The 14,877-nt window shown below is 34.7% G+C and overlaps 1 protein-coding gene across 1 annotated transcript in view; it reads right to left on the bottom strand.

The window, feature by feature from the left end:
* Positions 1-14,877, bottom strand: part of LOC150106699 (sister chromatid cohesion protein PDS5 homolog A-like) — a 670,786-nt gene that overhangs the window by 60,808 nt on the left and 595,101 nt on the right. The gene's annotated exons all lie outside the window — the stretch shown is intronic.

Genomic DNA, 14,877 nt, shown 5'->3' with positions numbered 1-14,877 from the left:
ACAGATAAAAACAAGAAGTGTCAATATTTTAAATTTATTGTTAATGTTAAAAATAGAGAAAAGGATAGAAAATATGTTATGGATAAAACAGGCTAATATATATATATATATATATAAATGAGAAATGTAAATAATATAGATGACATTTTCTGGAAGCTGGTAGTAACAACAGCTTAGAAATAGAAGACAGAGCATGACAAGGAATCCAAGAAATATGGTGTAAATGGATATAAACTGTATGGACACCAACAAGTCCCCTGGTCAAGATGGCAGCCCACCCCCCTCCAAAGTCTCAAAATTGGCACTCTGGAATTAACACATGGTAACATGGTAAGAAAGACACTATTCAAGACACAAATGTTCCAAAATGTCAAAGTAATCATACAAATATCTTGATTGGATAGTCTGGGCATTCTCTGTGTGGGAGTGGTAACCATGAGTCTTTCAACAATGCTGCATGCCCCTGCTCTATAAATTTTCCCATTATACTCACTACCATAATAGGCAGCATAAAAAGTTCTAGCCACTAAAGTTAAAAGAATACAACAAAATATTAGAATTCCATGTAATAAAAAAAATCCAGTTTGACTTGATCAACACCACCTACAGTCATCCAAACTTCATATGTTGTTTACCACTGAAACATAACTGGCATCATCTGCAACATTACCTCAACTTTCCTCATTACATCTTCCATAATGCCATTAGTAAGAAGGGCAGGAGTTGCACACTTGTCAGGTTTGATATCCTGTGCCAAATGTTATCAGATCTGGAATCCCCTTTATACGATCTACTTTGGTTCAAGATTTTGTACTGGGTATATGTTTTTGCCTTTATTTGCTGTCACAACTATTCTCCTAACTATGATGACTTTACCAAACTATTTATCTCTGCAAGTCAATCAGATAGTCTATTTATCCTAACAGTGAGATAATTCTCCTTGGTGACTTCAGTATCTATAATTAAGATTAACTTTCCTTTTCCAACTTCACAGAACAAGCTGGAAGAGATGTCGAACTATGCTTTCAGTAATGATTTAACACAAATCGTTCATCAACCCACCAGAATTCCAAATAACTTTCATAATTTTTCAACATCCAAGACCTTTTCTTAATCACTTCTCCTCTAGGCAAGTCAGATGATAGCCTTGTCAATGTTTCCTTTTCTGCAGATCATTCTTCCCTCCAGTGATTCTTGTATTCTGTTGCACCACAATGGTACCAACTGGGATGACCATCGAGATTTCCATGCCTCGTTTCCTTAGTCTCATTACTGCTTCCATTCTTCTGATCTTGGCATCTGCTCTGATCTAATACCTGAAATTTTTCATGCTGGGATGTGCATTTTTATTCCCCACTCCACTTAAAATCTGCACTCAACCCTATTCCAAACCCGGGTTCTCCAACAATTATGCCAAATCTGTTTGTTTGATTTTGGTTTAATAGTGCAAGGAGAGCTATGGTCATGCTGCACCAGTACACAATAAAGAGCATAAATAGGAATAATAATCAGTGTATAAAAACAAATGTAACAAGGAGTATAAAAATAAATGTAGAAAAATTCATAAAAACAGTCATACACAATGAGGTGATAACAACATATAAAACACTAAACAATAATAAAACCAATATGTACATCATTTATATAAGAGACAGTATGCAATGATACTCTAAAAATTTTGAAACAGGGGTGACACTTGGTGAATCTGATAAAACAGTGACTATGCTGATTGATGAAACAATGGCAATTGATTAAATCAGGAATGATGGTTTAGTGTCACACAACTTGCACGTTGGTATTTCATCACCCCCCCCCCCCAACAAAAAGGAGTGTGTAAGACATAAGATCTATGTGAACAACTTCCTCTTTACAGTCCCTGCAAAGCCTATTATTTCAGGCTTCATTTGATAGAGCTTATTATTGGCCTCTCTATTTCATGACGACTGCCAATGGGATAAAAGTTTGTGTCTGACAGTCTGCTGGTAATCACTGTATGGAACAGGCAGGTGAAAACTTGAGAAACAAGCTGACCACTTCAGTATCTGCAGCCTCGTTTCCTTTAATCCCAATGTGGGGGAATCCAAGCATAGCTTCCATACCGAGAAAAGGCATGTTAAATACAAGAGAGCCTTCGATATTTCTGCAGCTCTAGACATCTGATTGCCTGTAGAACTTTGTGAATCTGTATATATAATACACATTTGGTGGCACTGCAGTCTTAAGTAGTTTAAAGCAAGTTCTATTGCATGGCATGCAGCAGTAAAGTTATTGCATTCCATTGGGATCTGCTCAGATCCCAATGCTGTTCGCTAAGATAGAAGAAGAAGATTCCATTAAATCCTCAGATTTTGAACCATCTGTGTAGATAGAAGGGAATACTCAACTTCTGTGCAGATGTGTTTGAAAGAGCTGCTAGCAGACAATAGAAGAGATGAAACGTAGCTTTCAGAAAGAAAAATTGCATGGTGGTATGTATGAATGCCATAGCAGTAGCATATTTGATGGCATCTGTGCTATGTTGTCTACCCCAATATCTAAACCATGTAAGAGAGCTTTTGTCTGCAAACCAAAGGGTTATGGCAGTAATCTGCTGGATGTTGTACAAATTCTCCTGCCATAGAGAAAAAAATAGTTGGCCACATGATATAGTCTGGCAGAGATTTTATAATTATAGCATATAATAAAGACAGCTGTGATGTTGAAGTGACAAAGTTTGTTCATTTGCCTCAACACACAGGCTAAGGGGATTAGTGATGTTTGAAATACTACAGTTGCAGTTCTTATGGCTTGATGATGGATAACCACTGTAGGGTACTGTCTCTGGCAGAGGCACAGACTTAGGATCCATAATCAAGTTTGGTTTAATTAGTGCTCAGTATAATCAAATAATCAAAGCAAAGAACATATGTCAGCACTGCAAGAGGTAGAAGATGGGTACAAAGAATGTTCATTTTTTAAGGCACTTATCTCGTAACTGGCATGTGTTAGGGAGGAAATTGAGTTTCTTGTCAAATATGAGTCCTCAGAACTTGGCTTTCAGTGCAACCAGAATAAAAGTTTATCCTAGTCCTGGATTGGACTACATCCCCAGCAAAAATTCATATGAACTATCTTCTACTGTGAAAATTTGAACCCATTTTGAAAGATGGTCAATGGCTTGCTGCAGCTGTATTTCTATGGCCCTGATATTACACGAATGACAGAAGATAGTAAAGTGATTGACATCGAGGGCATCACTCACAGTTGGAGAAAGTTGTTCGGTTATCGAGTTCACCTTGAATGGAAAAAAATGTGACACTTAAAACTGAACCTTGTGGGACTCCCTCCTCTTGGGTATATGGCTGGGAGAGTGATTCCAACACTTGGACTTAGTTGGAGGTCATTGCAGGTCCATCTTCATCCTGTCCTTATGAATGATGGCTACATTCCACAATGCCAGATCATCACCTAGTTTAAGAATGTTTTCTGCAAGCAAAAGTAGATCGGTTTTACACTTCTGCAAGAGAGCCTTAATGTCACTGATGCCTTGATAGAATCCAAGACAATCCCATTGTAGATATATTTTCATCATTTCTTTTTTGTTAGTATATCTGGCTTCTGATTTTGCAATGTTTTGTTTTTATTGGCCTTAGATTTTTTTTTTTTATTTTAAAAAGTGTGCCCATCATTCCTTTATCATCAGGAAAAATATAAGGTGTTGTCAAACTAGGCTCCCTGAAAGATACACTAAGTATACTAACTTTTGTTCTTCTTATGGGGGAACAGAGGTATTCATGCCACCTGTTAATAGTTCTGGAGGTATGTCTTCTGTGGTGCAAGTCACATTATTTTTTAAATTAGTGGATTCTCATGTAGTGGGATCATTTTTGGCAGGTGTGAGTCCATATCAAATTTTTCTCTTTTATGCACCCTAAAAAAAAGACAGCATGCAAATCATACCATTCTAGTATGTTGCAATTATGAGAAGGCAGGATTGACATGAATGTCAACATAGCTATTGATGCTTTTTTCATAGCTCAGCATAAGAGGATTTACAAGATGTCACTGCTACTTTTGTAGTATACTGTCTCTTTGCCTCCTGTTCAATTTTTATTTTGGGGGTTTCCTTTTTATCCTTTCACCTTTGGCATGGTCCCAAGCATGCCAAAGGGTGATCTCGATGTTTTGAACTTACAGTCTTTGTCTTCATGATCTTTAATTCCAAATTAGGAACAGATGGGAAAGCAATAACACTCAGTTTGGGAATAATCATACTTTTGATGCTTAAAGCAACTTGAAGGGTTTGGGATGGGGTGGGAAACTTTTAGGCATTGGAAGGCCACATATCACTTCAAGGATTCTTCTTAAGGCTGCACACTTTATATATAATAAATTTTGCTAAAATTATAAAGAGGTGACCTTTATATCTTATACCTTATATATTATCAATAACAATTATATATGCATACAATATGAATATATCACAGTATTAAAAATCTATTAAAACTCCTGAAAGTGTTTTATATATTTACAGAAAAATTAATAATGCAAGAATGAGGTTCTACAAACTAAACAGCTCAAGTTAATAAAATTCTTCTTACATTCTAGGAATATAAGCTTTATGTTAATTTATTTAACTAACTAGTACATAACTTATTTGAGGTTGCATATTGATGGATAAGAAGCAAATATTTGGTTTCAGCTTTGTTGCCTTTAGCTCCAGTTGGTCTTCCAGGTGAGTGTTCATCATCTCTGATCTCAAGCACATCTTAATTTGAACTATGTGTGAAAATGTTGATTTAAAACAGTAGGTTGTGCTGAAACAATACAGCATACGTTGAGCATGTTGATGCATTTTTGGATACTTGACAATATTCTTCCATATTTCAATGGGATCTTTCTTGCTGTCAAATAGAGAATTCAGAATAATGTCTTCTTAGAGCTCGATCAGCTCCATTTGTTAATTTTCAGGTGCATTAGCGACATTAACCAGCTGTGGTTGGAAAGCTAGTTTTAGTACAAGATCCTGTTTCTCAAAATCTTGAAAATTGACATTATATTCTTTGATCAATGAGTCTAAGAGGCCACTGTATTTATTAATATATCATAGTTTCCTTCAGGTTTCATTAGTGCACCATTCTTGAACTACTTTCGCCAGTGATCAGAAAAATGTTCAGCCAAAATTACAAGCTTGAAAAGAAGTTTTGAAAAAACCAACTTCTTCCTAAATGCTTGAATATTCTGCTACATTTCATATACAGTAATACCTTGCATGCGGTCAATAGGCGCTAAAAATTCTGATATGCAAAATCATTTTTGCATTTTATAACATTATAGCATGTTACAGTTTAATGTGTCCCAAACAGACAATTGCAGTACTGTTGGGGAAAAAAACAAAATAATAACAATAATAACAATTACACATCATTTGTTTACTGCAAGCTCATCAGAAATACTAATTATAATACATACAGAAACATTAAAAAGGATTAAAATAAAACAAAAAAAATAGTAAAGATTTCTGTTACTGATAATTCATAGTTGTAGCTTAATTTTTTCAATTGCTTCTTTTAACTCATTGGGAAATTTGGCATTAGTATCATTATCAACACTAGTAGTTTCACCTATAATTTGAATGTTAAGGAGTTCCATACACTTTTCAAAGTTCTAAAACCAGCCATGACTTGCTGAAAAAAGTTTCACCATTTTTCTCAAATCTGAAGTTTCTTTTACTGCCTTTCTCTTGAATTATCATCTGACTTAATGGAAATTTTTTTTCTGATTGTAGTCTACAATCTTTATGATTAAAAGATGTTCTATATTATCGATTGAAGAACTCTTCTATGTTTAATGATAACTTTTGTTATATGAGATGCTGTGGTAATTCCACATCTTTTTATTTGATCATTCTTCTTAATTAGCCTTTGTATTTATGACTCATTCATTCTTTTGCCATGTGCAATTTCATACAATAATGCTTCAGAATTTCAAGACCTTCATTGCATTTCCTCTTCCCACTCATAATTGTGCATAAAAGGATACTCATATGTATTAAAAAAATTAGAGAGAATGCAACTTTGATGCACCAAAGCTGAAATAATTGAAGTGGGCATCCGTGCAATTATTACTGCGGTCTACTAAATTGCTACAGTACTCTTTCAGCAGAGTTGAAATATCAGTAATGGAATATAGTAATGTTCAAATGTTAAAATTTCTTAAAATGTTAAAAATTTTAAACTGTGCTATAGTGAAACCCATGCTGTTCAAAACTGCACTATGCAAGGCATTGCTGTATTGATTTAATTTTATCTTGCAGATAAACATTTGGCTGGTTTTGTTTTGACAATAAATCACATAAGATTTTTTTTTAAAAAATCTTTTTAAAGGAGATTTCTCTTTAGAAATCATAAGGCTAATTTCCATGTAAAAACTTGCAATTTATTTACATAGTGCCAAAACTTTATCTAGAACTTTTCTGTGTGACAACCAGTTTACTTTTAGAGTGCTAAGGAAGACCCACACTTAATGTTGCCTCATTAATTTGAAGCACATTTTGCAACTGGTATGCTTTGAAGCATTTGCTCGAATATAGTTAACAATATCAATAACTTTCCTTAATGTGTCTTTTAAAAATTATAAAGTAATATACATTGATGTAATATACAATGAAATGAAATCAAGTTATCAAAATTTTGTATTTCATTTTGTAGCAATACAACAAATTCATGTTTTCCACTCATAAAAGGAGCACCATCTGTGCATACACTTGCCAAATTACACAAATTAAGCTTTGCTTCCCAACATTTATCTTTAAAAATATAAGAACATCAATTCCACGTGTTCGCTTCACAAGAGTAGCCAAAGTTAGCAGCTTCCCACAACATTGAAATCTGCAGAACAAAAATATAAAATAACATTTGTGCTGAGACAGTAATATCAGTGGACTCATCTAGAGCAATCAAAAATAAGTATCTTCATTTTGGAAAATTTTTTTGAGGTTGTTCAGTAACTTTGACAGCTAATTCATGTTGTCATTTGGTTATATTTCTTTGTGAAAGAGGTGTTTGCAGTTCTTAACTTTGTCTGAATCTAGGCATGCTAATTTATAAGTTGCATCAGAAATTTCATTACTTCATCCTATCATCACTTGAAATAAATGCTGTTGTTTTTTTGAAGCTTCATATTTATAAGTATAGATTTTCCTTGGTTCTCCTTCCAATTTCGTATATTTGTGGTCCTTATGTATACCAAAATGCTGATGAGCATTATATCTTTTCACTGTTGAAAACACAGTATCACAAAGTAAACACCATTTTATCTTTGGCTACAAGCATATAGTACTACAGCTCCCATTCTTCATTAAATATTATATTTTCCTCCCTAAGCGTTTTCTTCACATTTGGGATATCAAATATTTTTTTTTTTTTAAATTAATAAAATGAATTAAACAAAACCTTCTCCTTGTTCAGCTTGTTATACAACAACAACAAATATAACCACATACATGCAAACTAAACAATTTTTTTCAAATCAAGCCAATATTGCAGTAAGCATTTGTTGTAGCTTCTAGTGACAAATGACTCCTTCTCAATTGGAGTTGCCCTGACACTGAACCATGGGAAAAGAGACTTACTGTAACACCACTGATCCTTGCAGGCAGGTCCACTAGCCAATGATCCTGGCCAGGCCACCCAGAACTGCCTGTCTTGCCAAAGTAGTGTAAGACTAGCAGGATTCCCCTTTCTAGATATCCACGATTTGTAAAGCATGACAAACAGTTTGTCGATGGACTCAGGAGAAGTAAAGTAAAGGATATGGGAAGAAAAGCATATAAAAATAATAAAGACAAAAAGGATTGGAAGGTCTGCATCACAAACAGGTGCCTCACATGGAGGGGCAAAATCAGTCCTAGCCAAAAATTCACATGCTCAATGGCTCCAGTCAAAATCTCCACCAATCACTAAGCTTACACTACAGCTTAAAAAAAACATTTACAAATCCAAAGCAGACTATGTATGGATCAAATGTACCTTGTCTCCTTTCATGTTTTCCTCACTCACTCACACACACTACTGGTACAATGGTTATATATCTTAAAGATCAGGCAACCGCTTGGCATCTGCTTTTAGCTCCAATTCTTGTATAGATGATCAAAGCAGATCTCCTTCCACCATTCAGCAAACTACCCAGAGAATGCCTCCTCTGAAATTTTGCCAGAAGGACATCATAAAATTACTCAATAGCCTTGATATCAATAAGTCTTCTGGTCCTGATGGTATTTCTAACAAACTCACACTCATCTTATATTGTCTCAATACTCATCTAGCATCTATGCGACAGTTGGGAAGCAAGCTTTAATCAAGCCTGTTCTCAAAAGAGTGAGATAAAAGTCAACCATCCATTGTGTTCTGTTTAAAGTAGGTAAGATTCAAATTTTCAATTAATAAAGTCAGTAACAATTCCCCAAGACCAGAAATCATGCAGACACACTAAGCTATCAAAAATAAACTATACTAAAACTCAAGCAATATTGCCAATTATTACTCAAAATAGCAGTTATCTTTTCCTGAACTCTTTTCGAACATTACACATTGCCGTTTAAAAAGATAGTCTATGTGGATAGAATGAATCTGTAATGTATATAATCATAGGAGTTTTGTGTAAAATATACCCTGTCTGTGTTGGAGAAACTATGTCCAAGTGTATATGGCTCAGTAAGAGTAGAAAACTGATAAATGCTGTTTCTATTCCACTACAACCTACAATCCTTATGATGTGCTGTGGCCTACAGTTAGAAGTGTTAAATGTTCAAACACAGGAGGATCATATGTTCTAATCTCTCTAAACCTTTATATATATATATATATATATATTTAACTTTTTACACTTTTTCTATTGGTTTTATATTGAATTTTAGCCATTTGTGTGAAATGATGACTACCATTGTTATATAAGTAATGTTTCTTTTATTGGCTATTTGTAGTGTCCAAAAGGGACTGACAAACAGTAATTGGAGAAGATTCAAGCTGACTTAGCAAACCATACATGTAATCTCATTTTCTCTGATGCCAAGTGGCTTGGAATTCACCATAAGCAAACATCCAGATAAAGCCTTATCTGACAGAATAACAATTGTTGTGTTTGATAAAGAGGTACTGGATGTTCAATTTAAACTAGAGAACATTCAGCCAATAAACAGCTTAATATAATTTTTCTTTTATGTGTTCCAGTACAAGCTGGATGAGATATAGCTAGACAACATAGTTACTGAATATAAATAGATACAACAGTCAGGGGTAAAAAACAGACCCAACACATTATTCTGATCTCTTACCATCTGTTTAGACTAGTATGAAATTAGGCTATACTGTTCTATGTATGCTAAAGAACTGGTGGAGGACTAAGAATGGAGAAATCAATTTTTTTAGGTGGCACAGAGAGAGAGAGAACAGAAGCAGAATGGTGCAGTATAAGCTTGCCAAGGTGGAAAGTTAATATATTGTGCATAGGCATTGTTGTCTATAATGTCTAGAGTTTATAAAATTTCTTTGCCATGCATACCAATGAGGCAAATGGCTGTGTGTGTGTGTGTGTGTGTGTTGTATTGAACTTCTCAACATGGAAAAAATATGTTAGTACATACAGGGTGCTAAGGCAGGACAGAAATGATCAATGCTCTCTTCCATCTATCCATCTTCAAGGCCCACCTTTCCTAATTGGGTTGTGAGGGCAGCAGATGCAAGAGGGACTTCCAATGGTCACAATCCTCCGCCACCAAGCTCAGGTGTTCTGGTAGGACTCCCAGACATGTCCACCCAAGGTCTTGGATATAATCTATCCAGCGAGTCCTTGGCCTTCTGCATGGCCTCCCACCCTCTGGCTAATGCTCTCTTAATTAACAAATATATATACAAGGAATCCAAGCTTCTTATCATAAATGAATCTCCCAGTAACCTGGTTTTTTGTTGCAACTCAGATATTAATTGGTTCCAGTGTCAATTTGGGAGGCAGTTTATGGCAAATTAGCATGCATACATACATACATACTGCCTGCCACTTTTTCCTGATGAAAACATGAACAAGTGAGTGAGTGCTCATGAAGGGAGATCATTAAGAGCTTATTTTAAAACTGGAATACTATGAATAGGCATACTAATAACAGTAACACAAGATGGGAAACTAACATGAAAAATCTTGCTATTTAATTGTAAAATTTTTGCCTATGCTCCACAGACATCTTTAGTATATAAGTGAAACAGCAATTAAACAATAAGAAATTTCTAAAACAAAAAATGCTCAACATTTTCCTAATTTAAAAAATAAATAAAAACTGTAAATATATATACAGGGTGTTCGGGATAAATTTGACAGTTTCGTAAGGAAAAAGAAAATCTTCTTTGTATCTATTAAATTTAATGAATTGACAAAAAAACATTACAGGCAGAGTTAATTACAATACTATCAACAAGATTTACTCAAAATAACCACCATTAGCATCGATCACAGCTTCAATTCTGCTTCGGAACCTCGAACAAGCTGATGCTACAGTCTCCCTGGGAAGGGCTGCAAAAACTGTTTTAATTTTATCCATTAACTGGGCTTTTGTATTACTGGAAGTGCGATTGGTGTCTTTTTCAACTGCGCCCCATACAAAATAATCCATGGGGTTAAGGTCTGGGGAGTTTGGAGGCCAAACATTTGGACTGGTGAAGTCGTAGAAATTTTCAGACAACCATTTTTGACTTTTCCCAGAGGTGTGGCAAGGGGCCGAATCCTGCTGCCATACATACGGCCTACCATTGGCTACCCTTGTTATCCAGGGCTTGACTACAGTTAGCAACTCCACGAACAAAGCCCGAATTCCAATGCCAGGGTTCTTCAACACCTGTTCCTGCAGATTTGCGAGGAATTCTGCTGTACGAACGCAATCAGATCGTCTGCTAGGGATCTTTCTTCTTGCTACATCCTCGTAGTCACCATTGCAAGTCTCTAGTTCATGCCTGATTGTTTTTACTGTATTCAGGGAGCATTGGGCAGCAGTCGTAATATCCTTATTTTGATGGCGGGCACGAATCATCATGATACAAGTTATTCTCTTCCATGATTCAGGTGGGTTCCAGCTATCCATCCTTTCTGACATCTTGTATATGAATGAAGAAGGGTCCAAACTTTTAAATGAAGAGAAGTGTGTGTTAATACATGTAACTTACGGAAAAATATAATTAATTATAAATATGTCAAATTTATCCCGAACACCCTGTATGTGTGTGTATATATATATATATATATATATATATATATATATATATAAAATTAAAAGTTAGGAAAGATTAATAGCTTGAAAAAGTACTATCTTTCATAAAGGAGACAAACACAGACTATTGGATCTATTTAAGTTTGAGCAACGGAGCAACATTTCACAAGTTTCTTTATAAAGACATTACATAAAAAATCAGCTTTTATGAAGGATTCTTATCTTATTCTAAAGAACTCTGTGCCTGGTGGTGATGGCATGTTCAGCAAGTCCCAACTATTCAGACTCATGGTACTTGATATAAGACCTACATTCTTCATGACGAATAAAAGATCTTCCAAATTGCCTATAATAAGATAAACCAAAAGAGCATGGAATCTCGCAAACACCTAGAACACCAATAAAAGGATGGACAACCTTAGGGGATGTGAGAAACTAGAGATTTTAAAACATTTGCAGTATGTTCAGAAATTTCTAGTGCATAATGGAGAGAAATACGAGTGATTTCTTCTTGTGCAAAAGAGGCAGGAAATTTTATAACTGCTAATTTTTTTTTTTTTTTTTTTTGATGAAGACTTCATCAAAACTTTTAATATAAAAGTTGACTTAACGTGTTGCAATTCTGAAAAACATAAAGAACAAGCATGATGAATTAAGGTTTTGACAGTCCCAGTTTTTTTACTAGGATGATGGTATGATTTTGCATGTATATAACAACTTGTATGATTCTTCTGAAATACTGAAAATTGTAGGCTGACATCCAATTGACAAAAAATTAGTACATCCAAAAATGCTATTTGATTATCTTCTTTTCCTAAAGTGGACTGGATCCCAGGATGAACTGCGTTTATTTTGGAGAGAAATTACTATAAGTAATTTTTCATCAAGAAGAACTGTTCCAAATTGCAAAGATATCATTGGCACATCTATACCAATGATGTCTTGGTAAAATATTGTTGAGGAGATGACTTTCATAGTGCTCCATTTAAAAGTTGACAATAGTTGGAGAAATATGACTTTCCATAGCTGTCCCTTCCATCTGGTGGTCAAATCTATGAAAGGTGAAATATCCAGAATGATTAACAACGTCAAAAAATTTTAAAATATGAGATGGAAATTCTTCCTGGAGTAATTTGATGGTGTCTGAACTGATCCTAACATCAGAAGAGCCAAGATGAGGATTACAAATCTTGTTTTAAAGACCAAAGCATTTTTAATATAAGTTGAAGCTCTTCTTGCAGAAGTAGCTAGTAAAGTGAACAAATATTTTGATAGCTTATAAGTGGGACATTTGATGTAATCATCAACTGGCCTTAATGGAATACCAGATTTGTGAATTTTAGGTAAACCATATAATCTTGGAAGATGCAAACAGAAGTTCTCAAGTTTTTTGTTCCTGTTTTTCATCCCAACCAGAAACATTATCAATGAGAATATTAATCCTATTGATTTGACTACCAGGGTTCAGAAGAGAGAGGCCTATAAGCAGAATAGTAATGGAGCATTAACAAAATCTTTCTATAGTATTCTCGTTTATTTTGAACAATAGCCTTTCTTTAAAGCACTTCTGTAATAAACAAATTGCTATTAGTTCTCAATCAATTAAAAGCTTTAAATTTTGAAAACTGAAGATTGGGAAGAGGTACTTAAGAGTTGAATAGGATATTTGTGCTCTCAAAACAAATTCTGTTTGCCATCTTAGAAGAGAAGAAACAGAGTGAAGGCCTCAATCTATGCAGAGAGAAAAAAGTCTAATAACGATAACTTTTTAAGAGAAACAGCAAAATCATATCTTTTGATAATATCACAAGCATTTCTGAGGTAAGAGAATGACCTGATATAATTCTTACTGGGAATGAGACCTAATGCAGAGAATCAGGGAAACTAGATCATCATGGGAAAAATGTCTGTGAAAGTTCAGCTATGGTATGCAAATGTGATAAAGATATGAATGGTTTTGAACATAGTTGTGCATCAGGCAAAAGTGTGGAAACGTACACCTTGGTTTTGATCCTTTTGAGTATGTCTAGGGAAGGAAAAGTTCTACAATGCCAAACAGATTACATATCTAATTATAAGAAAAGGTCAAGAGGTATTTGTTATGGCTATATATAAATACTAGGAGTAGCAAAAACAAAGGGATTGAGTTTGTAGCTTTATTGAATATGTTGTAGCCTAAGATTGTTGGCATTAGTGAAACTCAGCTATGTTGTAAAACTGGGATCAAGTGTAAAGGGTATAGTATTTTTAGGAATGTCAGAAGAGACAGGAGAATAGGGGGGGGGAGTACTACTAATGATATCACACAACTCGAGTCCAGTTAGAGTAGAAACTCATGAAAACAACAATGCTAATAATGTCTATGCAGCAGTGAGTTTGGGGCAATCTGGTGCGAAATGCTAACAGGATGAAATATATAGTGGGGCGTTGCTACAGACCTGATGGTTCAGTTGCCAGGGAAGATGAAATGCATTGCCAATTTACTCTGCCAGATACTAAATGAGTTGTCATTATGGGTGACTTTAATTATCCAAACATCAATGGGTATAAGAGAACTCATGTTTAAGAATGAAACAGAATTTTTTTTTGAGTTGCGAAACAACTTTCTTAAGCAGCATGTGAAAGAAGGAATGCTAGGTCAAATAGTGTTAGATTTCTCCATAGTGTCAGAAGGGATCTCTGTTAAGAATATGACTATTTTACCACCAGTTGGTGAGAGTGATCGTACCATGCTTTTCTGGGAAGTAGCTAATTATATCAATGTTCTAATTATGGCAGGTTACATGCTGAATTACAAGCTGGAAACTGTCATCAACTCAGGAGAATATTATCTTTAGTCCAATAGTATCAATTACTGAATAAGAAAGATATCAGCAATGCATGGGAAACTTAGAAAAGGTGTTAAATGAGGCAAAATCTGAATGTGTCCCTAGAGTTCAAAGAACAAATGTGGGAGTAAAATGGATGTGCAACCTTATTAAGCAAGAGATCCATAAAGAAGAAGATGCGGAAGGAATATCATGAGAATAAGAGTGAAAACAGTTATGAAATATATAAAGTGCAAAAAAATAATGAGTATTGTGCAGGAAGCTAAACCAGAGTATGAAAAGAAATTGGCTATGCATTCTAAAGGCAATCCAAAAGAATTTTATTATTATGCCACAAGTAAAAGAAAGAATGAATGTGGAAGAATAACTTTACAGAATGTAGATGGTATTCTAGTGTCAGAAGTTAATGAGAATGTTCAATTAATGAACAGTCTCATTAACTTCTCATTCTTAATTAATGAAGCGAACCTTGACATGTGTAAAAATAAAGAAGTCATTTTTCCTCTTTATAAGCCCATGATAAGACTGCATCTGGACTACTGTGTGCAGATTTGGTCTCCTGGGTTCCAAGGAGATAAAGAAGTTGTGGAAAAGGTGCAAAGAAGTGCTACAAAGATTACTAAATTACAAAGTTTATATCAGGAGAAAGAAGGGTGATATGATAGAGGCTTACAAACTTCTGAATGGGTGTTATAAGAATCTGATTTTTATATATATATATATATATATATATATATATATATATATATGGAAGTCATGTGCATGAGATCTGCTGATGACATAGCTCTTGTAGCACAAAACAAAAGAACTTAAAAA

Source organism: Typopeltis vanoorti, chromosome 5, assembly GCF_054136105.1.
Source record: "Typopeltis vanoorti isolate ZY-2024b chromosome 5, IOZ_Tvanoo_1.0, whole genome shotgun sequence".
Lineage (NCBI taxonomy): Eukaryota > Metazoa > Arthropoda > Arachnida > Uropygi > Thelyphonidae > Typopeltis > Typopeltis vanoorti.
This window is presented reverse-complemented; position numbering and strand designations above follow the sequence as displayed.